Source organism: Leopardus geoffroyi, chromosome X (assembly GCF_018350155.1).
Source record: "Leopardus geoffroyi isolate Oge1 chromosome X, O.geoffroyi_Oge1_pat1.0, whole genome shotgun sequence".
Taxonomy (NCBI): Eukaryota; Metazoa; Chordata; class Mammalia; order Carnivora; family Felidae; genus Leopardus; species Leopardus geoffroyi.
Genome location: NC_059343.1, coordinates 51,661,450 through 51,686,746, shown reverse-complemented (window position 1 = coordinate 51,686,746; position 25,297 = coordinate 51,661,450). Strand labels below are relative to the sequence as shown.

The 25,297-nt window shown below is 37.2% G+C and overlaps 1 protein-coding gene and 1 non-coding gene across 2 annotated transcripts in view; one reads left to right on the top strand and one right to left on the bottom strand.

The window, feature by feature from the left end:
- Window positions 1-25,297, top strand: part of MTMR8 (myotubularin related protein 8) — a 147,257-nt gene that overhangs the window by 40,231 nt on the left and 81,729 nt on the right. The window lies entirely within an intron of this gene.
- On the bottom strand, window positions 12,355-12,491 carry LOC123595597. Its single transcript, XR_006711266.1, has one exon. It is a non-coding gene; the product is annotated as a U4 spliceosomal RNA (small nuclear RNA).

Below are 25,297 nucleotides of genomic sequence, written 5' to 3'. Positions count from 1 at the left end.
CCACTTATGGAATGCATGCCATGTGTATAAAAGGGGCAGCATAGGGAATATAATCAATGGTATTGTAATAGCATTATATCATGACAGATGATAGCACATTTGTGGTAGGCACAGCATAATGTATAGACTTGTGAAATCACTATGTTCTATTGATGAAACAAATATAATATTATGTGTCAATTATATTTCAATTAAAGAACAAATGGAGATCTATAAACTGACATGAAATACAGAAAAAAAAAACAATCCTCTTAAAGAAGCTCAATGAACAAGAAAGAACATACAAACAACTGTATGGAAATAGGAAAACAATCCATGAAAATGAGAGAGATAATAAAGAAACAAATCATAAAAAAGCAAAACAAAACAAACAAACAAACAAAAAAAAAACAGAGGGGCACCTGGGTGGCTTAGTCAGTTAAACATCCAACTCTTGGTTTCGGCTCAGATTATGATCTCACAATTTCATGAGTTTGACCCCCATGTCAGGCTCTGTGCTGGCAGCACAGAACCTGCTTGGGATTCTGTCTCTCTCCCACTCTTTATGCCCCTCTCCCACTTGTACTGTCTCTTTTTCTCTCAAAATAAATTAAAAAAAGGAAAACAGAAATCCTAAAGCTAAAGAATATAGTGACTGAACTGAGCTTCAACAGCAGACTAGACTTAAATTAAGAGTCAATTAAAACAAAGATAAGTCAAAGACAATTATCTAGTCAGGGAAAAAAAAAGAATCAGAAAGAGTAAAAACGTATTTTGGATTTTCTACATAGAGTATCATGTCATCTGCAAATAGTGAAAGTTTGACTTCTTCCATGCCAATTTGTATGCTATTTATTTATTTATTTTTGTTCTCTGAGTGCTGAGGTTCTGACTTCCAGTACTATGTTAAATAGTAATGGGGAGAGTGAACATCTTTGTCTTGTTCTTGACCATAGGGGAAAAGCTCTCAGTTTTTCCCCATTGAGGATGATATTGGCTGTGGGTCTTTCATATATGACCTTTATGATGTTGAGGTATGTTCATTTTATTCCTACTTTTTTGTGTTTTTTTTAAGTCAAGAATTGATGCTATGTTTTGTCAAATGCTTTTTCTGAATCTATTGAGAATGATATGGTTCTTATCCTTTCATTTATTAATGTGGTGTATCACATTGACTGATTTGTGAATATTGAACCAGCTGTGCAGCTCAGAAGTAAATCCAACCTGATCATGATACATAATTCTTTTAATGTACTGTTGAATTTGATTTGCTAGTGTCTCATTGAGAAAGTTTGCATCAAAGTTCATCAGGGATATTGTTCTGTAACAATATCCCTTTCATTGTGGACTTCTTTTTTGGTTTTGGAATCAAGTTAATGCTGGCTTTGTAGAATGAGTTTGGACGTTTTCCTTCCACTTATATTTTTTGAAACAATTTTAGTAGAATAGGTATTAATTTTTCTTTAAATGTCTGGAAGGGGCACCTGGGTGTCTAAGTTGTTTATGCAGTGGACTCTGGCACAGGTCATGATCTCATGGTTCATGGGTTCGAGCCCTGTGTCAGGCTCTATGCTTACAGCTCAGAACATGGAGCCTGCTTCAGATTCTGTGTCTTCCTCTATTTCTGCCTCGCTCTCACTCTCTCTTTCTCTGTCTCAAAAATAAAATAAAATAAAAACATTTAAAAATTTACATGTCTGGTAGAATTCAGAGTGGTTATTGAAAGACATGAATTTAGTGCCATTATGTTGCCTGTATAGTTGCTGTTTCTGGTGATGTTCTCTGGTCATGTCTAGTCTTTGCTTTTGGTCTTTTGTTTGTTTTTCCTCCAAAGAGTCCCCCTTAAAATTTCTTGCAGGGGTACTTTAGTGGTTACAAACTCCTTTAGGGCTTTTGTCTGGAAAACTGTAACTCTCCTTCTATTCTGAATCACGTCCTTGCTGGATAAAGAATTCTTGACTGCATGTTTTTCCCATTTAGTGTGTTGAATAAATCCTGCCACTCCTTTCTGGCCTGCCAAGTTTCTGTGGACAGCTCTGCTGTGAATCTCATCTGTCTTTCCTTGTAGGTTAAGGATTGTTTCCCACACTGCTTTCATAATTCTTTCCTTGTCTGTGTATTTTGTGAATTTGTTTTTTTTTTTTATTATATGAAATTTATTGTCAAATTGGTTTCCATACAACACCCAGTGCTCATCCCAAAAGGTGCCCTCCTCAATACCCATGACCTACCCTCTCCTCCCTCCCACCCCCCATCAACCCTCAGTTTGTTCTCAGTTTTTAACAGTCTCTTATGCTTTGGCTCTCTCCCACTCTAACCTCTTTTTTTTTTTTTCCTCCCCCTCCCCCATGGGTTCCTGTTAACTTTCTCAGGATCCATATAAGAGTGAAACCATATGGTATCTGTCTTTCTCTGTATGGCTTATTTCACTTAGCATCACACTCTCCAGTTCCATCCACGTTGCTACAAAAGGCCATATTTCATTTTTTCTCATTGCCACGTAGTATTCCATTGTGTATATAAACCACAATTTCTTTATCCATTCATCAATTGATGGACATTTAGGCTCTTTCCATAATTTGGCTATTGTTGAAAGTGCTGCTATGAACATTGGGGTACAAGTGCCCCTATGCATCAGTACTCCTGTATCCCTTGGATAAATTCCTAGCAGTGCTATTGCTGGGTCATAGGGTAGGTCTATTTTTAATTTTCTGAGGAACCTCCACACTGCTTTCCAGAGCGGCTGCACCAATTTGCATTCCCACCAACAGTGCAAGAGGGTTCCCGTTTCTCCACATCCTCTCCAGCATCTATAGTCTCCTGATGTGTTCATTTTGGCCACTCTCACTGGCGTGAGGTGATACCTGAGTGTGGTTTTGATTTGTATTTCCCTGATAAGGAGCGACGCTGAACATCTTTTCATGTGCCTGTTGGCCATCCGGATGTCTTCTTTAGAGAAGTGTCTATTCATGTTTTCTGCCCATTTCTTCACTGGGTTATTTGTTTTTCGGGTGTGGAGTTTGGTGAGCTCATTATAGATTTTGGATACTAGCCCTTTGTCCGATATGTCATTTGCAAAGATCTTTTCCCATTCCGTTGGTTGCCTTTTAGTTTTGTTGGTTGTTTCCTTTGCTGTGCAGAAGCTTTTTATCTTCATAAGGTCCCAGTAATTCACTTTCGCTTTTAATTCCCTTGCCTTTGGGGATGTGTCGAGTAAGAGATTGCTACGGCTGAGGTCAGAGAGGTCTTTTCCTGCTTTCTCCTCTAAGGTTTTGATGGTTTCCTGTCTCACATTCAGGTCCTTTTTCCATTTTGAGTTTATTTTTGTGAATGGTGTGAGAAAGTGGTCTAGTTTCAACCTTCTGCATGTTGCTGTCCAGTTCTCCCAGCACCATTTGTTAAAGAGGCTGTCTTTTTTCCATTGGATGTTCTTTCCTGCTTTGTCGAAGATGAGTTGGCCATACGTTTGTGGGTCTAGTTCTGGGGTTTCTATTCTATTCCATTGGTCTATGTGTCTGTTTTTGTGCCAATACCATGCTGTCTTGATGAGTACAGCTTTGTAGTAGAGGCTAAAGTCTGGGATTGTGATGCATCCTGCTTTGGTCTTCTTCTTCAAAATTCCTTTGGCTATTTGGGGCCTTTTGTGGTTCCATATGAATTTTAGGATTGCTTGTTCTAGTTTCGAGAAGAATGCTGGTGCAATTTTGATTGGGATTGCATTGAATGTGTAGATAGCTTTGGGTAGTATTGACATTTTGACAATATTTATTTTTCCAATCCATGAGCAGGGAATGTCTTTCCATTTCTTTAAATCTTCTTCAATTACCTTCATAAGCTTTCTATAGTTTTCAACATACAGATCTTTTACATCTTTGGTTAAATTTATTCCTAGGTATTTTATGCTTCTTGGTGCAATTGTGAATAGGATCAGTTTCTTTATTTGTCTTTCTGTTGCTTCATTGTTAGTGTATAAGAATGCAACTGATTTCTGTACCTTGATTTTGTATCCTGCAACTTTGCTGAATTCATGTATCAGTTCTAGCAGACTTTTGGTGGAGTCTGTCAGATTTTCCATGTATAATATCATGTCATCTGCAAAAAGCGAAAGCTTGATTTCATCTTTGCCAATTTTGATGCCTTTGATTTCCTTTTGTTGTCTGATTGCTGAGGCTAGCACTTCCAGCACTATGTTAAACAACAGCAGTGAGAGTGGGCATCCCTGTCGTGTTCCTGATCTCAGGGAAAAAGCTCTGAGTTTTTCCCCGTTGAGGATGATGTTAGCTGTGGGCTTTTCATAAATGGCTTTTATGATCTTTAAGTATGTTCCTTCTATCCCAACTTTCTCAAGGGTTTTTATTAAGAAAGGGTGCTGGATTTTGTCAAAGGCCTTTTCTGCATCGATTGACAGGATCATATGGTTCTTCTCTTTTTTTTTTTTTTGTTAATGTGATGTATCACGTTGATTGATTTGCGAATGTTGAACCAGCCCTGCATCCCAGGAATGAATCCCACTTGATCATGGTGAATAATTCTTTTTATATGCCGTTGAATTCGATTTGCTAGTATCTTATTGAGAATTTTTGCATCCATATTCATCAGGGATATTGGCTGGTAGTTCTCTCTTTTTACTGGGTCTCTGTCTGGTTTAGGAATCAAAGGAATACTGGCTTCATAGAATGAGTCTGGAAGTTTTCCTACCCTTTCTATTTCTTGGAATAGCTTGAGAAGGATAGGTATTATCTCTGCTTTAAACGTCTGGTAGAACTCCCCTGGGAAGCCATCTGGTCCTGGACTCTTATTTGTTGGGAGATTTTTGATAACCGATTCAATTTCTTCACTGGTTATGGGTCTGTTCAAGCTTTCTATTTCCTCCTGATTGAGTTTTGGAAGAGTGTGGGTGTTTAGGAATTTGTCCATTTCTTCCAGGTTGTCCAATTTGTTGGCATATAATTTTTCATAGTATTCCCTGATAATTGTTTGTATCTCTGAGGGATTGGTTGTAATAATTCCATTTTCGTTCATGATTTTATCTATTTGGGTCATCTCCCTTTTTTTGTGAATTTGACTATGATACGCCTTGGTGATGGTCAGCATTTATTGAATTTAATGGGAGTTCTCTGTGCTTCTTGGATTTTGATGTCTGTACCCTTCCCCTGATTAGGGAAGTTTTCAGCTATAATTTGCTCACATAAAACTTCAGCCCCTTTTTCTCTCTCCTCATCTTCTTTTCTCTTTCATTCACTCCTATGATATGAATGTTATTCCTTTTTAATAAGTTACAGAGTTCTGTAAGTCTTCCTTCTTGATCTTGTGCCTTTTTCCCCCTCTTCTCACCCTCATTATTCTGTATAATTTTATCGTCTCTATCACTGATTTGCTGCTCTGCTTCGTCCATCCTCACCATCATGACATCTATTCAAGATTACATCTCAGTTATAGCACTTTCATCCTGACTATATTTTAGTTCTTTTACCTCTGCAGAAAGGGATTCTCTGATGTCTTCTATGCTTTTTTCAACCCCAGCTAGTATCCCTGTAAATGGTTTTAAATTCTAGCTCAGACATCTCATATCCACGTTGATTAAATCACTGACCATGAGTTCTACTTTCTGTTTTTCCTTTTGGGGTGAGTTTCTCCTTGTCCTTTTTTTCCAGAAAAGAAAAGAAGAAAGAAAAAAAGAAACAAAAAAACACAAAGAAACAAACAAACTAGAACTTGGGTGTGTTTTGGCCTGCTTGTTAAAAGAATATTATTCCAAAAATTAAGTAATAAAATAAAACATGCACACATAAATAAAAATAATAACTGCAAAATTTAAAAAAAGAGTTGAAAAAATAAGAAAATAAGTGAGACAAATAATAATATAAAATAAAGAATAAGAGTATAATGGAAGTTAGATCTTATTTCACCTTGAGCTGATCTATGATCATTAGAATTCGTGCAAGCAAGTTGTTTGTGCTAGTCTTCTGGGTGAGGGGCCTGCTGCACTAATTCTCAGGCTGACTTGTTTCCATGGAAACAAGGTGCAGGGGGGCAGGGCTTGGTTTAAGTGGCTCTGGCTATGACTAGTTGGGGCCAGTTTGCTCCCTGAATGCTTTCAAGTCTGAAGGGCATAATGAATGTGGCAGTGCCCTGCTCTATAGCCCCAGAGCTGAAAGTTCATGCCCCCCACTCTTCAGGGAAACCTCACATAAGGTCAATTAATCACCCCTCTTGTGTCATTGGTTTCTGTCAGAACCCTATGTTCACCCTGCCTGTGTCCAAGCTTCTTTATCTCAGGCACGCAACTGAGTTGCAAAATTCCAAATTTTAGGGATTCCTATGGCATGGACCTGCACTGTTCCTCTGGGGGAGGGTCTTGCTATGCCTTTTCTGGCCCCTGAAAAAAAAGTGACATATGTTTACAGCTGTTTAGAATTTATTTCAAAACAGAGGAGAAAACTGGCATCCCTGCTTACTGTCCTCAGCTAGAGCAAGTGCCCTCTCTTAAACCTGTAAGCGGCACAGCATATTGGTGGGAAACATCTTTCTTGTCACCTAAGGGATCCTCAGACCATGCTGTCACTCCTGAGATTCTGCCCCACTTCACCACCTGAGCACCTTTAAGGCAGGCACATGCCCCACAGTGGACAGCTAAAAGTTCAGATTTTGCACTCTGCTGCTTATATTACTTTGTGGTAGCCTCTGCAAGTAGGCTCCCTCCCCATGGCCCTACCCTAAGCAACATTTCCCGCAGTAAATTCTCTGCACCTCCTACTTCCAAAAGGTGATTGCTTTTCTCGTGTAGTCTTGCACTTCTGTTCTCTCAAAATTCCAATTTTTTTCTTTGGTGTTCAGAATGATTTGATAACTATCTAGCTGTGTTCAAGGACAAGAGAAGCTTAGGTGTCATAGACTCTAGGTCTAAAGTTCTGTCTTGTCTAGCAAGAGGGCGGGACACAATAAAAAGTGAGAAATGGCGAATATCTGGGAAAAGACAAGAGCCCTGAATAAGGGTCCTTGCCCCATATTTATTAAGATCAGAAGGCTTACAAATGTGATAGGCATGCACAAAGAGACAAACTGTGAACATTAACTTGGGGATGTGAGGGAAAAGGGGGTTTGAAGATATATGGTGTTTGGGGTTTGGTTCAGTATAAAATAAAATCCTGGCACTGGACAGATGGGCAGATGGTTGGTAATGCAGACAGGAAGTGCTGTGTCTGTTTTTCTTAGCTAGCCTAGGGGATAAGGCAGGAGAGTAAATAACCTCAGGGTTAACAAGGCACCTTTTCTTTTGTTAACCATTTCCACTCTGGGCTGCTTCGTCTGCAGTGCAGTGGTCTATAATCTAGTTTACCTGTTTGCCTAACTTGGTCCTTCCCTCCTGTGAAAGCAGCTTTCTGCTATGGTACTAAATTGGGGGACGCTTCTGCACTGAACACCTAATCTTGCTTACCTCATATATCTTTGTATTGGGTACCCTTGTGCCCCTTTCTATTTTGGGGCCTTTGCCCCTCCCTCTCTATTGTGGGGGTTCTGCACCCCCTCTCTATTATGGGGTGCATTTGCATCCCCTCTCTATCCTGGGGTGCCTTTTCACCTCCTTATTCTTGGGGTGCTAATCTTGTTTACCCAAACTCGGGTGTGAGCATCCTATGGCTTTGTACTTTTTATGCCTTGTTAACCCATTGGTGTAAGCCCGGGGGATTCCTAAGCTTATTCCCCACACTTAGGATCTCCCTACTCCACTGCCATCTTAACTGCTGCCTCCAATATCTCTTATGACTACTGATGCAAATTTCCTCAATACGGTACTAGCAAAAAATATTCAACAGCATAATACAAGGATTATGCACCATGACCAAGTGGAATTTAGTTCTAGAATGACAGAATGGTTCAAATACACAAAATCAACCAATGCAAATTAGTGTAGCCACTTTGGAAAACATGGAGTTTCCTCAAAAAATTAAAATGAGAATTAACATCATCAAGAAATCTCACTATTGGGTATTTACCCAAGGAAAACAGTACACTAATTCAATAAGATATGTGTACTGCAGTGTCATTTACAATAGCCCAAATATCGATAAAATGAAGGGTGTATCTATAGATGAATGGATAAATGAGATGTGGTACACACACACACACACACACACACACACACACACATACAGAATGGGATATTACTCGGGCATGAAAAGGAATGAAATCTTGTCATTTGTACCAATATGGATAGGCCCAGATGGTGTCATACTAAGTGAAATATGTCAGTCAGAGAAAGAAAAATACCATATGATTTCACTTATATGTGCAATTTAAGAAACAACATAAAAATAAAGGGAAAAAAAAGATACAACAACAACAACAAAACCTGTCTCTTAAATACAGAGAAAATACTGGTGGTTGTCAAAGGGGAAGAAGCAGGGGATGGGTGAAATAGATAAAGGAGATTAAAAATGCACTCATCTTGATGAGCACTGAGCAGTTTATAGAATTGTCAAATCATTATATTGTACTCCTAAAAGTAATATAACACTGTATGTTGATTATGCTTAAATAACAAACAAGATAAAAATAAAAACCTGAGAAATTCCATTATGAGACAAAAATGTTTAAAAAAAAACTTCAGAGAAAAGAAGTTAGGGGCTAATAACTTTTACATTTCATGCCTCACTGAGAAAGCAAATCTACTGATCTATTTCTTTGGGTTTTGTTTTATTTTTATTCTCACTGTATGGTAATACATTAGAGAAGTGAGAGTCTAAAGACCAAGAGATGATATTGATATTCCTTCTCAAGATATCTTGAAATGAACAGTCTTCTAACCACTTTTACTGTTAATTTTAATGAACAAAAATGTTCACAGAAATTAGAAAATACATGGATATAAATGGAAACAAAAACACAAGATATCAAAACTTATGTAGCAAAAGCAGTGCTTAGCAGTAATATGTTAGGTGTAAATACTTACATTTAAAAAGAAGAAACACCTCAAATCAACAATTTAACTTTTCACCTTAAGAGTAAGATAAAAAAAGAACATACTAAAATCAAATCAAGCAGAAGGAATAATAAAGTTTAGAGCATTTTTGAACAAAATAGAGAATACAAAACAATAGAAAAAAATCAATTAGTAGAACAGATCCATGAAAGTAGGAGCAGATTCTTTGAAAGAATTAAAAAAAAATTTATAAAACCTTAGCCACACTTATCAAAAAGAAATGAGAAAGAACCCAATAAATAAAATCATGAATGAAAAAGTAGAGATAATAACCAACACCACCAACATACAAACATTTATAAGAGAATATTATGAGCAATTATATGCCAACACATTGGGCAATGTGGAAGTAATGGATCAATTCTTACAAATATATAAACCACAAAACTGAAACAGGAAGAAATATAAAATTTGAATGGACCCATACCAGCAAAGAAATTTAATCCATAATCAAAAATCTCACAACAAACAAGAGTCCAGGGCCTGATGGCTTCACAGGGGAATTCTAACATATATTTAAAAAGGAATTAATACCTACTCTTCTGAAACTTCCAAAAAATAGCAATGGAAGGAAAACTTCTAAACTCATTCTACAAAGCCACCATTACCTTGATTCAAAAACCAAAAACCCCCATTTTAGTGGGTCTAATTACAGGCCAATATCCCTTATCAATATGGATGCAAAAATTCTCAAGAAAATACTAGCAAATCAAATCCAGCACTACATTAAAACAATTATTCACCACAATCAATGGTGATTTATTCCTGGGTTGCAAGGGTGATTCAATATTCACAAATCTATCAACGTGATATATCATAGAAATAAAATAAATGATAAGAACCATACAGTCCTCTCAATAGATGCAAAAAAAAAGCATTTCACAATGTACAGCATCCACTCTTGAGAAAAAAAAACACTCAGCAAACTAGGGAGAGAGGGAAAGTACATCAACATCATAAAAGCCACACACCAAAGACCCGCAGCTAATATCATCCTCAATGCAGAAAAACTGAGACCTTTTACTCTAAGGTCAGGAACATGACAGTGATGTCTGCTTCCACCACTGTTGTTCAACATAATACTGAAAGCCCTAGCCTCGGCAATCTGACAACAAAAAGAAATAAAATGCATCCAAATCAGCAAGAAAGAAGTGAAACTTTCACTCTTCATAGATGGCATGATACTCTGCATGGAGAACCCAAATGACTCCACCAAAAAACTGCTACAACTAATGCATGAATTCAGCAAAGTTACATGACACACCCGACATAGAGAAATCTGTTGCATTGCTATCCACCAATAATGAAGCAGCAGAAAAAGAAATCAATTGATTCCATTTACAAATGCACCAAAATCCATAAGATACCTAGGAATGAACCTAACCAAAGAGGCAAAAGATCTGTACACTGGAAACTAAAACACATATGAGAGAAATTGAAGAGGACACAAAGAAATGGGAAAACATTCCATGCTCATGGATTGGAAGTACAAATATTGTTAAAATGTCAATCAATACTACTCAAAGCAATCTATACATTCAATGCAATCCCTATCAAAATAACACCAGTATTTTTCGCAGAGCTAGAACAAACAATCTTAAAATTTGTATGAAACCACGAAAGACCCCAGAGAGCCAAAGCAATCCTGAAAAAGAGAAAGAAACATGAAGGCATCACAATTCTGGATTTCAAGCTATATTATATATAACAAAGCTATAGTCATCAAGACAGTATGGCACTGTCAGAAAAACAGACACAGATCAATGGAATGGAATAGAAAACCCAGAAATAGACCCACAACTATATGGTCAACTAAAGTTCTACAAAGCAGGAAAGAATATCAAATGAAAAAAAAGACTGTCTCTTCAACAAATGGTGCTGGGAAAATTGGATGGCGACATGCAGAATGAAACAGGACAACTTTCTTATACCATACACAAATATAAATTCAAAATGATTGAAAGGCTTAAATGTGAGACAGGAAATCATCAAAATCATAGACAAGAACACAGCAATCTCTTTTACCTCGGCTGGAGGCACTAGACATATTTCTGGAGGCAAGGGAAACAAAAGCAAACATGAACTTTTAGGTATTTATCAAGATAAAAAGCTTTTGCACAGTAAAGGAAACAATCAACAAAACTAAAAGGCAGCCTGCAAAATGGGAGAAGATACTTGCAAGTGACATATCTGATAAAGGATAGTATCCAAAATCTAGAAAGAACTTACCAAACTCAACACTCAAAAAACAAACAACCCAGTTAAGAAATGGGCAGAAGACATGAATAGACACTTTTCCATAGAAGACATCCAGGTGGCTAACAGACATAGAAAAAGATGCTCAATATCACTCATCATCAGGGAAATACAAATCCAAACTTGGATGAGAAAACACCTCACACCTGTCAGAATGGCTAAAATTAACAACACAAGAAACAACTGGTGTTGGAAAGAATGTGGAGAAAGGAAAACCCTCTTGCCCTTTTGAAGGGAATGCTAACTGGTTCAGCCACTCTGGAGAACAGTATGGAGGTCCCTCAAAAAACTAAAAATAGGACTACCCCATGACCCAGCGATTTAACTATTAGGTATTTATCCAAAGGATACAAAAATAGAGATTTGAAGTGGTACATGCACCCCAATGTTTATAACAACTTTATCAACAGTAGCCAAACTATGGAGAGTGCCCACATGTCCATTGACTAATGAATGGATAAAGAAGATGTGGTATATATGTGTGTTTGTGTACACACACACACACACACACACACACACTGGAATATTACTCAGCCATGAAAGAAATGAAATCTTTCCATTTGCAACGACATGGATGGAAGTAGAATGTATTAGGCTAAGTGAAATAACTCAATCAGAGAAAGGCAAATACCATATGATTTCACTCATATGTGGAATTTAGGAACATATGGGAAGGTGGGGGAAAGAGAAGACAAGAGACTCTTAATAATAGAAAACAAACTAAGGATTGATGGAAGGAGGTGGGTGGGAGAGGGGCTAGATGGTGATGGGTATTAAGGAGGGCACATGTTGTGATGTGTACTAGGTGTTGTATGTAAGTGTGAATCACTGAATTGTACTCCTGAAACCAATAGTCCAATTTATGATAGGTGACTAAAATTCAAATTAAAACAATATTTTAAAAATCCACTTGTAGTTTTATATATTTTTTGAGAGAGAAATTAGGGGAGGGGCAGGGGGAGAAAGAGAATCCATGCCGGGCATGGAGCCTGATGTGGGGTTTGACCTTAGGGCCATGAGACCATGACCTGAGCCAAAATCAAGCCAGACGCTTAACTGACTGAACCACCCAGGTGCCATGGCTGCAGTTTTATTGGAGTGTCTCTGATTGGCTTTGATATTAGGCTAGTGATGACCTCAATAATGAGATAGGAAATGTTTCCTCTTCAATTTTTTTGAAGAGTTTCAAAAGTACTGATGTTAATTCGTCTATTAGCAATAATCACACCTCGGATAAACCTCATTGGCTATGATACTGCCACTGTACAAAGCTGATGTTAATTTTTCTATAAATGTGTGTTGGAATTACTACAGTTTTGTAGTATATCTTGAAAGCTGGAATTGTGATATCTTCAGCTATTTTCTAGTTTCTCAAGATTGTTTTGACTATTCGAGGTCTTTTGTGGTTCCATAAAAGTTTAGAATGATTTATTCTAGTTCTGTGGAAAATGTTGTTGGCATTTTGATAGGGATTGGATTAAATCTATAGATGACTTTGGGTAGTATAGACATTTTAACAATATTGGTTCTTTAAATCCATGTTCATGGAATATCTTTCCATTTGTTTGTGTCATCTTCAGTTTCTTTTGAGTACAGTTCTTTTATCTTCTTTGTTAAGTTTATTCCTAGGTATTTTATTATTTTATTGGTGCAGTTGTACATAGGATTGTTTTCTTAATTTCTCTTTCTGCTCTTTCATTAGTATGTAGAAACGCAACAGATTTCTGTATATTAATTTTGTATTCTGAGATGTTACTGAATTTATTTATCAGTTCTAGGACTTTTTTGTTGAAGTGTTTCAGGTTTTCTATATATAGTATCATGCCATCTTCAAAGAGTGACAGTTTTACTCCTTCCTTAGCAATTTGGCTTCCTTTTATTTCTTTTTGTTGTCTGATTGCTGTGGCTAGGACTTCCAGTACTACAGTGAATAAAAATGGTTAGAGTGGAGATCCTTATCTTATTCCTGACTTTAGAAGGAAAGTTCTCACTTTTTTTTTACTATTGAGTATGATTTTACCTGTGGGTTTTTCACATATTGCCTGTAATATATTGAGGTGTGTTCCCTCTAGACCTACTTTGTTGACAACTTTAATCATGAATGGATGTTCTATTTTGTTAAGTGCTTTTTTATGCATCTATTTATATGATAACATGGTTTTTATCCTTTCTATTGTTACTTTGGTATATCATATTGACTGATTTGTGAATATTGAACCACGCTTTCATCGCTGGAATAAATCCCTGTTGATCATGGTGAATAATTTTTAATGTATTATTTGACTTGGTTTGCTAATATTTTGTTGAGGATTCCATCACCTATCTTTACCAGAGATAATTGGCCTGTAGTTGTTTGTGTTTTTATCTTTGCTTTGTTGTTGTGCTTTTGTTTTGTGGTATTTTTTTCTTTTTGGTTTTGGTATTAGGGTAGTGCTAGTCTCATAGAATGAATTGGAAGCTTTACTTCCTCTTCTATTTTTTGGAATATTTTGAAAAGAATGGGTATTAACTCTCCTTTAAATGTCTTGTAGAATTCACCTTCAAAGCCATCAAGTCATAGACTTTTGTTTCTTGGCAGTTTTATGAATACTGATTTGATTTGATATCTAGTAATCAAAGTGTTCAAATTTTCTAATTCTTCTTTATTCAGTTTTGGGAAGTTATATGTTCTCCCTTCAGTTTTGTCAATGTTTGCTTTATATAATTTGAAGTTTTGATGTTTGGGTTATATATATTCATAATTGTCATATCTCCTTGGTGACGCCACTGTTTCGTCCATGTATAACATTTGTCTCTTTGTGTCTTGCAACAGGTTTTTACTTAAAGAATAATTTTTCTGATATAATACAGCCACCACTGTTCTCTCTTGGTTATTTCATGTGTTAATAATTTTTCAACTGTCTTACTTTCAAACTATTCATGCTCTTCAATTTAAAGTGAATCTTTTATTCATAGTATATAATTAAATCCAGAATTTTTAAAAATTGATTTGTCAATATATGCCTTTTGATTAGAGAATTTAATTTTATATTTGGGGTAATTACTGATAGGAAAGTACTTACTGCCATTTTGTCATGTTTTATGTATTTGAGGTTTTTTGTCCGTCACTTTCTCTATTACTACCTTCCTTTGTGTTTAGTTGATTTTTTAGTGACATGCTTTGATTCCCTTCTCATTTCCTTTTTTGTTAAATATGAATTTTATTGTCAAATTGGTTTCCATACAACACCCAGTGCTCCTCCCAACAGGTGCCCTCAATACCCATCAACCACCCTACCCTCCCTCCCACCCCCATCTACCCTCAGTTTGTTCTCAGTTTTTTAAGAGTCTCTTAGGTTTGGCTCCCTCCCTCTCTAACTTTTCTCTTTCCTCTTTCCCCTCCCCCATGGTCTTCTGTTAAGTTTCTCAGGATCCACATATGAGTGAAAACATATGGTATCTGTCTTTCTCTGTATGACTTATTTCACTTAGCATAACACTCTCCAGTTCCATCCACGTTGCTACAAAAGGCCATATTTCATTCTTTGTCATTGCCATGTAGTATTCCATTGTGTATATAAACCACAATTTCTTTATCCATTTGTCAGTTGATGGACATTTAGGCTCTTTCCATAATTTGCCTATTGTTGAAAGTGCTACTCTAGACATTGGGGTACAAGTGCCCCTATGCATCAGCACTCCTGTATCCCTTGGGTAAATTCCTAGCAGTGCTATTGCTGGGTCATAGGGTAGATCTATTTTTAATATTTTGAGGAACCTCCACACTGTTTTCCAGAGCGGCTGCACCAGTTTGCATTCCCACCAACAGTGCAAGAGGGTTCCCATTTCTCCACATCCTCTCCAGCATCTATAGTCTCCTGATTTGTTCATTTTAGTCACTCTGACTGGCGTGAGGTGGTATCTCAGTGTGGTTTTGAGTTGTATTTCCCTGATGAGGAGCGACGTTGAGCATCTTTTCATGTGCCTGTTGGCCACCTGGATGTGTTCTTTAGAGAAATGTCTATTCATGTTTTCTGCCCATTTCTTCACTGGGTTATTTGTTTTTCAGGTGTGGAGTTTGGTGAGTTCTTTATAGATTTTGGATACTAGCCCTTTATCCAGTATGTCATTTGAAAATATCTTCTCCCAATCTGTTGGTTGCCTTTTAGTTTTGCTGATTGTTTCCTTCGCCTTAGAGAAGCTTTTTATCTTTCAGGGGTCCCAAAAGTTCAATTTTGCTTTTGTTTCCCTTGCCTCCAGAGACACGTCAAGTAAGAAGTTGCTGTGACCACAAAGAGGTTGTTGCCTGTTTTCTCCTCTCAGATTTTGATGGCCTCCTGTCTTACATATAGGTCTTTTATACACTTTGAGTTTATTTTTGTTTATGATGTAAGAAAGTGGCCCAGTTTTATTCTTCTGCATATTGTTTTTCAGTTTTCCCAGCACCACTTGCTGAAGAGACTGTCTTGTTTCCATTGGATCTTCTTTCCTGCTTTGTCAAAGATTAATTGGCTATAGGTCTGTGGATCCATTTCTGGGTTCTCTATTCTGTTCTATTGATCTTCATGTCTGTTTTTTCTGCCAGTACGATACTGTCTTGATGATTACAGCTTTGTAATACGGCCTGACATCGGAACTCTGATGCCTCCAACTTTGGTTTTCTTTGTGAGGATTGCTTTGGCTATCCGGGTCTTTTCTGATTCCATACAAATGTTAGGATTGTCTATTCTAGCTCTGTGAAATGTGCTGGTGTAATTTTGATTGGGATTGCATTGATTATATAGATTGCCTTGGGTAGTATCAACATTTTAACAGTATTCTAAGAATCCAAGAGCATGAAATGTTTTTCCCTTTCCTGTGTCTTCTTGAATTTCTTTCATAAGCTGTCTATACTTTTCGTTGTATACATTTTTAACCTCTTTGGTTAGGTTTATTCCTAGGTATTTTATGGTTTTTGGTGCAATTGTAAATGAGATTGATTCCTTGATTTCTCTTTTTGCTGCTTCCTTACTGTTGTATAGAAATGTAACTGATTTCTATACATTGATTTTATATCCTGTGACTTTGCTGAATTTATGTATCAGTTCTAGAAATTTTTTTTAATGGAGTCTTTTGGGTTTCCCACATAGAATCATGTTTTCTGTGAAGAGTAAAAGTTTGACTTCTTCCTTGCTGATTTGGATGCTTTTTATTTTTTTGTTGTCTGATTGCTGGGGCTAGGACTTCCAACACTATGTTGAATAATAGAGGTGATAGTGTACATCCTTGTGTTCCTGACCTCAGGGGGAAAGCTTTCAATTTTTCCCCATTGAGGATGATATTTGCCATGAGTCTTTCATATATGGCATTTATGTTCTTGAGATATGATCCTTCTTTCCCTATGTTCTTGAGGGCTTTTCTTTTTTTTATCAAGACAGGATACTGTATTTTGTCAAACGTTTTCTCTGTATCTATTGAGAGAATCATGTGGTTCTTATTCTTTGTTTTATTAATTGCCTTTATCTCTTGATTGATTTACAAATATTGAATTGTCCCTGCATCCCAGAAATAAATCCCACTTGATCGTGATGAATAATTCCTTTATTTTATTTTATTTTATTTTATTTTATTTTTTATTTATTTATTTATTTTTGGTTACCTTTCTAACTCGTTTGGCTCTTTTTTTTTTTAAATATAATTTATTGTCAAGTTGGTTTCCATACAACACCCAGTGCTGATCCCAACAAGTGCCATCCTCAATGCCCATCACCCACTTTCCCCACTCCCCCACCCCCATCAAGCCTCAGTTTGTTCTCACTATTTAAGAGTTCTTAAGGTTTGCCTCCCTCCCTCTGTAGCTTTTTTCCCCTTCCCCTCCCCCATGGTCTTCTGTTAAGTTTCTCAAGATCCACATATGAATGAAAACATATGGTATCTTTCTTTCTCTGACTGACTTATTTCACTTAACATAGTACCCTCCAGTTCCATCCACGTTGTGGTAAATGGTCAGATTTCATTCTTTCTTGTTGCCAAGAAGTATTCCATTGTATATATAAACCACATATTCTTTATAATTTAGCTATTGTTGAAGGTGCTGCTATAATCATTGGGGTACATGTGCCTTTATGCATCAGCACTCTTGTATCCCTTGGATAAACTCCTAGCAGTGCTATTGCTGGGTCATAGGGTAGATCTATTTTTAATTTTTTGAGGAAACTTAACACTGTTTTCCAGAGCTACTGCACCAGTTTACATTCCTACCAACAGTGCAAGAGAGTTCCCATTTTTCCACGTCCTTGCCAGCATCTATAGTGTCCTGATTTGTTCATTTTGGCCACTCTGACCGGTGTGAGATGGTATCTCAGTGTGGCTTTGATTTGTATTTCCCTACTGAGGAGTGACATTGAGCACATTTTCATGTGTCTGTTGACCATCTAGATGTCTTCTTTGGAAAAGTCTATTCATGTCTTCTGCCCAATTATTCACTGGATTATTTTTTTTTTTTTTTTGATGTGGAGTTTGGTGAGTTCCCTATAGATTTTAGATACTACCATTTATCTGATATGTCATTTGCAAATATCATTTCCCATTCCATCAGTTGCCGTTTAGTTTTGTTGATTGTTTCCTTTGCAGTGCAGAAGCTTTTTATCTTGATGAGGTCCCAATAGTTCATTTTTTATTTTAATTCCCTTGCCATTAGAGATGTGTCAAGGGAGAAATTGCTGTGGCTGAGGTCAAAGAGGTTTTTTGCTGCTTTCTCCTCTAGGGTTTTGATGGTTTCCTGTGTCACATTCAGGTCCTTCATCCATTTTGAGTTCATTTTTGTGTATGGTGTAAGAAAGTTCTAGTTTCAATCTTCTGCATGTTTCTGTCCAGTTCTCCAAGGACCATTTTTTAAAGAGACTGTCGTTTTTCCATTAGATACTCTTTCCTGCTTTGCCAAAGATTAGTTGACCATAGATTTGTGGGTCCAATTCTGGGGTGTCTATTTTATTCTATTGGTGTATATGTTTGTTTGTTTGTTTGTTTGTTTGTTTTTCCAACCATACTGTCTTGATACTTACAGCTTTGTAGTAGAGGTTAAAGTCTGGGATTGTGATGCCTCCTGTTTTGGTTTCCTTCTTCAATATTACTTTGGCTATTTAGGGTTGTTTGTTGTCCCATACAAATTTTAGGGTTGTTTGTTTTGCTTCCAGAAGAATGCTGGTGCAATTTTGATTGGTATTACATCAAATTACAATTTGATGTAATTGTACATATTACAATGTACAATTGTACAATGTACAAATATACAATGTACAAATTGTACAAATGTACAATGTACAAATATTACAAATTACAATCAAATTACAATTTGATTGGTAGATTGCTTTCATTAGTATTGACATTTTAACAATATTCTTCAAATCCATTTGCACGGAATGTTTTTCTGTTTCTTTGTGTCTTCTTCAATTTCCTTCATAAGCTTTCTACAGTTTTCAGCATACAGATCTTTTACATCTTCAGTTAGGTTTATTCCTAGGCATTTTATGATTCTTGGTGCAATTGTGAATGGGATCAGTTTCTTTATTTGTCTTTCCGTTGCTTCATTATTGGTGTATAAAACTGCAACTGTTTTGTGTACATTAATTTTCTACTCTGCGACTTTAATTCATCCATCAGTTCTAGGAGACTTTTGGTGGAGTCTGTCAGGTTTTCCATGTAGAGTGTCATGTTGTCAGCGAAAAGTGAAAGTTTGTCTTCTTCTTTGACAATTTTTATGCCTTTTATTTCATTTTATTGTGTGGTACTTGATGCTAGGATTTCCAATACTGTGTTAAACAACAGCCGTGAGAGTGGACATCCCTGTCATGTTCTTGATCTCAGGGGGAAAGCTCTCAGTTTTTCCCCGTTGAGGATGATATTAGCTGTGGGCTTTTCATAAGTGACTTTTATCATGTTTATCTACCTTCTATTCCAACTTTCTCAAGTGTTTTTATTAAGAAAGGATGCTGAATTTTGTCAAATGCTTTTTCTGCATCAAGTGACAGGATCATACGGTTCTTATCTTTTCTTGTATTAATGTGATGTATCACATTGATTTGCAAATATTGAACCAGCCCTGCAGCCCAGGTATGAATCCCACTTGATCATGGTGAATAATTCTTTTTATATGCTGTTGAATTCGATTTGCTAGTACCTTGTTGAGAATTTTTGCATCCATATTCATCAGGGATATTGGCCTGTAGTTCTTTCTTTTATTCCCTGGGTCTCTGTCTGGTTTTAGAATCAAAGTAATACCGGCCTCATAGAATGAGTCCAGAAATTTTCCTTCCATTTCTATTTTTTTGGAACAGGTTGAGAAGGATAGGTATTAACTCTGCTTTAAAAATCTGGTAGGAGTTCCCCAGGGAAGCCATCTGGTCCAGGCATCTTATTTGTTGGGAGATTTTTGATAACTGATACAATTTCTTCAGTATTTATGGGTCTGTTCAAATTTTTCTATTTCCTCCCACTTGAGTTTTGGTAGTGTGTGGGTGTTTAGGTATTTATCTATTTCTACCAGGTTGTCCAGTTTGTTGGCATATAATTTTTCATAGTATTCCCTGATAATTGCATGTATTTGTGAGAGATTGGTTGTAATAAATACATTTTCTTTTGTGACTTTATCTATTTGAGTCCTTTCTCTTTTCTTTTTGAGAAGCCTGGGTAGAGGTTTATCAATTTTGTTTATATTTAAAAAAAAAACAACCCTTGATTTCATTGATTTGTTCTACTGGTTTTTTCTGGGGCAGATTCTATATTGCTATTTCTGTTCTGATCTTTAGTATTTCACATTTTCTTCTGGGTTAGGGGTGTCTTTGCTGTTCTGCTTCTAGTTTCTTTAGGTGTGTTGTTAGATTTTATATTTGGGATTCTTCTTGTTTCTTGAGATAGGACTTGATTGCAATGTATTTTCTTATTAGGAATGCCTTTGATGCATCCCAAAGGGTTTGGATTATTGTATTTTCATTTTCAGTTTCCATATTTTTTAATTTTTTTATTTTTTTTATTTTTTTTTTATTAGGGAATCCTCTTTTTTATTTGATATTTTAAATGCATAAATATAATTTAAAATGGGAAATCATATGTGTATTGTTTGGCAACATTTTGTGGCTATTATGTATTATTAAAATATATTTCCTACCAATAAATACATTTCTTTCTTTTTTTTTTATTATATGAAATTTATTGTCAAATTGGTTTCCATACAACACCCAGTGCTCTTCCCAAAAGGTGCCCTCCTCAATACCCATCACCCACCCTCTCCTCCCTCCCACCCCCCATCAACCCTCAGTTTGTTCTCAGTTTTTAACAGTCTCTTATGCTTTGGCTCTCTCCCACTCTAACCTCTTTTTTTTTTCTTTTTTCCTCCCCCTCCCCCATGGGTTCCTGTTAACTTTCTCAGGATCCACATAAGAATGAAACCATATGGTATCTGTCTTTCTCTGTATGGCTTATTTCACTTAGCATCACACTCTCCAGTTCCATCCACGTTGCTACAAAAGGCCATATTTCATTTTTTCTCACTGCCACGTAGTAATCCATTGTGTATATAAACCACAATTTCTTTATCCATTCATCAATTGATGGACATTTAGGCTCTTTCCATAATTTGGCTATTGTTGAGAGTGCTGCTATGAACATTGGGGTACAAGTGCCCCTATGCATCAGTACTCCTGTATCCCTTGGATAAATTCCTAGCAGTGCTATTGCTGGGTCATAGGGTAGGTCTATTTTTAATTTTCTGAGGAACCTCCACACTGCTTTCCAGAGCGGCTGCACCAATTTGCATTCCCACCAACAGTGCAAGAGGGTTCCCGTTTCTCCACATCCTCTCCAGCATCTATAGTCTCCTGATTTGTTCATTTTGGCCACTCTGACTGGCGTGAGGTGATACCTGAGTGTGGTTTTGATTTGTATTTCCCTGATAAGGAGCGACGCTGAACATCTTTTCATGTGCCTGTTGGCCATCCGGATGTCTTCTTTAGAGAAGTGTCTATTCATGTTTTCTGCCCATTTCTTCACTGGGTTATTTGTTTTTCGGGTGTGGAGTTTGGTGAGCTCTTTATAGATTTTGGATACTAGCTCTTTGTCTGATATGTCATTTGCAAAGATCTTTTCCCATTCCGTTGGTTGCCTTTTAGTTTTGTTGGTTGTTTCCTTTGCTGTGCAGAAGCTTTTTATCTTCATAAGGTCCCAGTAATTCACTTTCGCTTTTAATTCCCTTGCCTTTGGGGATGTGTCGAGTAAGAGATTGCTACGGCTGAGGTCAGAGAGGTCTTTTCCTGCTTTCTCCTCTAAGGTTTTGATGGTTTCCTGTCTCACATTCAGGTCCTTTTTCCATTTTGAGTTTATTTTTGTGAATGGTGTGAGAAAGTGGTCTAGTTTCTTTTTTTTTTTTTTTTTTAAATTGCCATTTTATTTTTCAGGGTATTGACAGAAAGGAAATTATATAATTTGCTCATGTGTCAGAGATAGTCTGCTTGTTTTTTTTTTTTTTTATTATATGAAATTTATTGTCAAATTGGTTTCCATACAACACCCAGTGCTCATCCCAAAAGGTGCCCTCCTCAATACCCATCACCCACCCTCTCCTCCCTCCCACCCCCCATCAACCCTCAGTTTGTTCTTAGTTTTTAACAGTCTCTTAAGCTTTGGCTCTCTCCCACTCTAACCTCTTTTTTTTCTTTTTTCCTCCCCCTCCCCCATGGGTTCCTGCCAAGTTTCTCAGGATCCACATAAGAGTGAAACCATATGGTATCTGTCTTTCTCTGTACGGCTTATTTCACTTAGCATCACACTCTCCAGTTCCATCCACGTTGCTACAAAAGGCCATATTTCATTTTTTCTCATTGCCATGTAGTATTCCATTGTGTATATAAACCACAATTTCTTTATCCATTCATCAGTTGATGGACATTTAGGCTCTTTCCATAATTTGGCTATTGTTGAGAGTGCTGCTATGAACATTGGGGTACAAGTGCCCCTATGCATCAGTACTCCTGTATCCCTTGGATAAATTCCTAGCAGTGCTATTGCTGGGTCATAGGGTAGGTCTATTTTTAATTTTCTGAGGAACCTCCACACTGCTTTCCAGAGCGGCTGCACCAATTTGCATTCCCACCAACAGTGCAAGAGGGTTCCCGTTTCTCCACATCCTCTCCAGCATCTATAGTCTCCTGATGTGTTCATTTTGGCCACTCTGGCGTGAGGTGATACCTGAGTGTGGTTTTGATTTGTATTTCCCTGATAAGGAGCGACGCTGAACATCTTTTCATGTGCCTGTTGGCCATCCGGATGTCTTCTTTAGAGAAGTGTCTATTCATGTTTTCTGCCCATTTCTTCACTGGGTTATTTGTTTTTCGGGTGTGGAGTTTGGTGAGCTCTTTATAGATTCTGGATACTAGCCGTTTGTCCGATATGTCATTTGCAAATATCTTTTCCCATTCCGTTGGTTGCCTTTTAGTTTTGTTGGTTGTTTCCTTTGCTGTGCAGAAGCTTTTTATCTTCATAAGGTCTCAGTAATTCACTTTTGCTTTTAATTCCCTTGCCTTTGGGGATGTGTCGAGTAAGAGATTGCTACGGCTGAGGTCAGAGAGGTCTTTTCCTGCTTTGTCCTCTAAGGTTTTGATGGTTTCCTGTCTCACATTCAGGTCCTTTATCCATTTCGAGTTTATTTTTGTGAATGGTGTGAGGAAGTGGTCTAGTTTCAACCTTCTGCATGTTGCTGTCCAGTTCTCCCAGCACCATTTGTTAAAGAGGCTGTCTTTTTTCCATTGGATGTTCTTTCCTGCTTTGTCAAAGATGAGTTGGCCATACGTTTGTGGGTCTAGTTCTGGGGTTTCGATTCTATTCCATTGGTCTATGTGTCTGTTTTTGTGCCAATACCATGCTGTCTTGATGATGACAGCTTTGTAGTAGAGGCTAAAGTCTGGGATTGTGATGCCTCCTGCTTTGGTCTTCTTCTTCAAAATTCCTTTGGCTATTCGGGGCCTTTTGTGGTTCCATATGAATTTTAGGATTGCTTGTTCTAGTTTCGAGAAGAATGCTGGTGCAATTTTGATTGGGATTGCATTGAATGTGTAGATCGCTTTGGGTAGTATTGACATTTTGACAATATTTATTTTTCCAATCCATGAGCAGGGAATGTCTTTCCATTTCTTTAAATCTTCTTCCATTTCCTTCATAAGCTTTCTATAGTTTTCAGCATACAGATCCTTTACATCTTTGGTTAGATTTATTCCTAGGTATTTTATGCTTCTTGGTGCAATTGTGAATGGGATCAGTTTCTTTATTTGTCTTTCTGTTGCTTCATTGTTAGTGTATAAGAATGCAACTGATTTCTGTACATTGATTTTGTATCCTGCGACTTTGCTGAATTCATGTATCAATTCTAGCAGACTTTTGGTGGAGTCTATCGGATTTTCCATGTATAATATCATGTCATCTGCAAAAAGCGAAAGCTTGACTTCATCTTTGCCAATTTTGATGCCTTTGATTTCCTTTTGTTGTCTGATTGCTGATGCTAGAACTTCCAGCACTATGTTAAACAACAGCGGTGAGAGTGGGCATCCCTGTCGTGTTCCTGATCTCAGGGAAAAAGCTCTCAGTTTTTCCCCATTGAGGATGATGTTAGCTGTGAGCTTCTCATAAATGGCTTTTATGATCTTTAAGTATGTTCCTTCTATCCCGACTTTCTCAAGGGTTTTTATTAAGAAAGGGTGCTGGATTTTGTCGAAGGCCTTTTCTGCATCGATTGACAGGATCATATGGTTCTTCTCTTTTTTTTTGTTAATGTGGTGTATCACGTTGATTGATTTGCGAATGTTGAACCAGCCCTGCATCCCAGGGATGAATCCCACTTGATCATGGTGAATAATTCTTTTTATATGCCGTTGAATTCGATTTGCTAGTATCTTGAGAATTTTTGCATCCATATTCATCAGGGATATTGGCCGGTAGTTCTCTTTTTTTACTGGGTCTCTGTCTGGTTTGGGAATCAAAGTAATACTGGCTTCATAGAATGAGTCTGGAAGTTTTCCTTCCCTTTCTATTTCTTGGAATAGCTTGAGAAGGATAGGTATTATCTCTGCTTTAAACGTCTGGTAGAACTCCCCTGGGAAGCCATCTGGTCCTGGACTCTTATTTGTTGGGAGATTTTTGATAACTGATTCAATTTCTTCGCTGGTTATGGGTCTGTTCAAGCTTTCTATTTCCTCCTGATTGAGTTTTGGAAGAGTGTGGGTGTTCAGGAATTTGTCCATTTCTTCCAGGTTGTCCAATTTGTTGGCATATAATTTTTCATAGTATTCCCTGATAATTGTTTGTATCTCTGAGGGGATTGGTTGTAATAATTCCATTTTCATTCATGATTTTATCTATTTGGGTCATCTCCCTTTTCTTTTTGAGAAGCCTTGCTAGAGGTTTGTCAATTTTGTTTATTTTTTCAAAAAACCAACTCTTGGTTTCGTTGATCTGCTCTACAGTTTTTTTAGACTCTATATTGTTTATTTCTGCTCTGATCTTTATTATTTCTCTTCTTCTGCTGGATTTAGGCTGCCATTGCTGTTCTGCTTCTATTTCCTTTAGGTGTGCTGTTAGATTTTGTATTTGGGATTTTTCTTGTTTCTTGAGATAGGCCTGGATGGCAATGTATTTTCCTCTCAGGACTGCCTTCGCCGCGTCCCAAAGCGTTTGGATTGTTGTATTTTCATTTTCGTTTGTTTCCATATATTTTTTAATTTCTTCTCTAATTGCCTGGTTGACCCACTCATTCGTTAGTAGGGTGTTCTTTAACCTCCATGCTCTTGGAGGTTTTCCAGACTTTTTTCTGTGGTTGATTTCAAGCTTCATAGCATTGTGGTCTGAAAGTATGCATGGTATAATTTCAATTCTGGTAAACTTATGAAGGGCTGTTTTGTGACCCAGTATATGATCTATCTTGGAGAATGTTCCATGTGCACTCGAGAAGAAAGTATATTCTGTTGCTTTGGGATGCAGAGTTCTAAATATATCTGTCAAGTCCATCTGATCCAATGTCTCATTCAGGGCCCTTGTTTCTTTATTGAGCGTGTGTCTAGATGATCTATCCATTTCTGT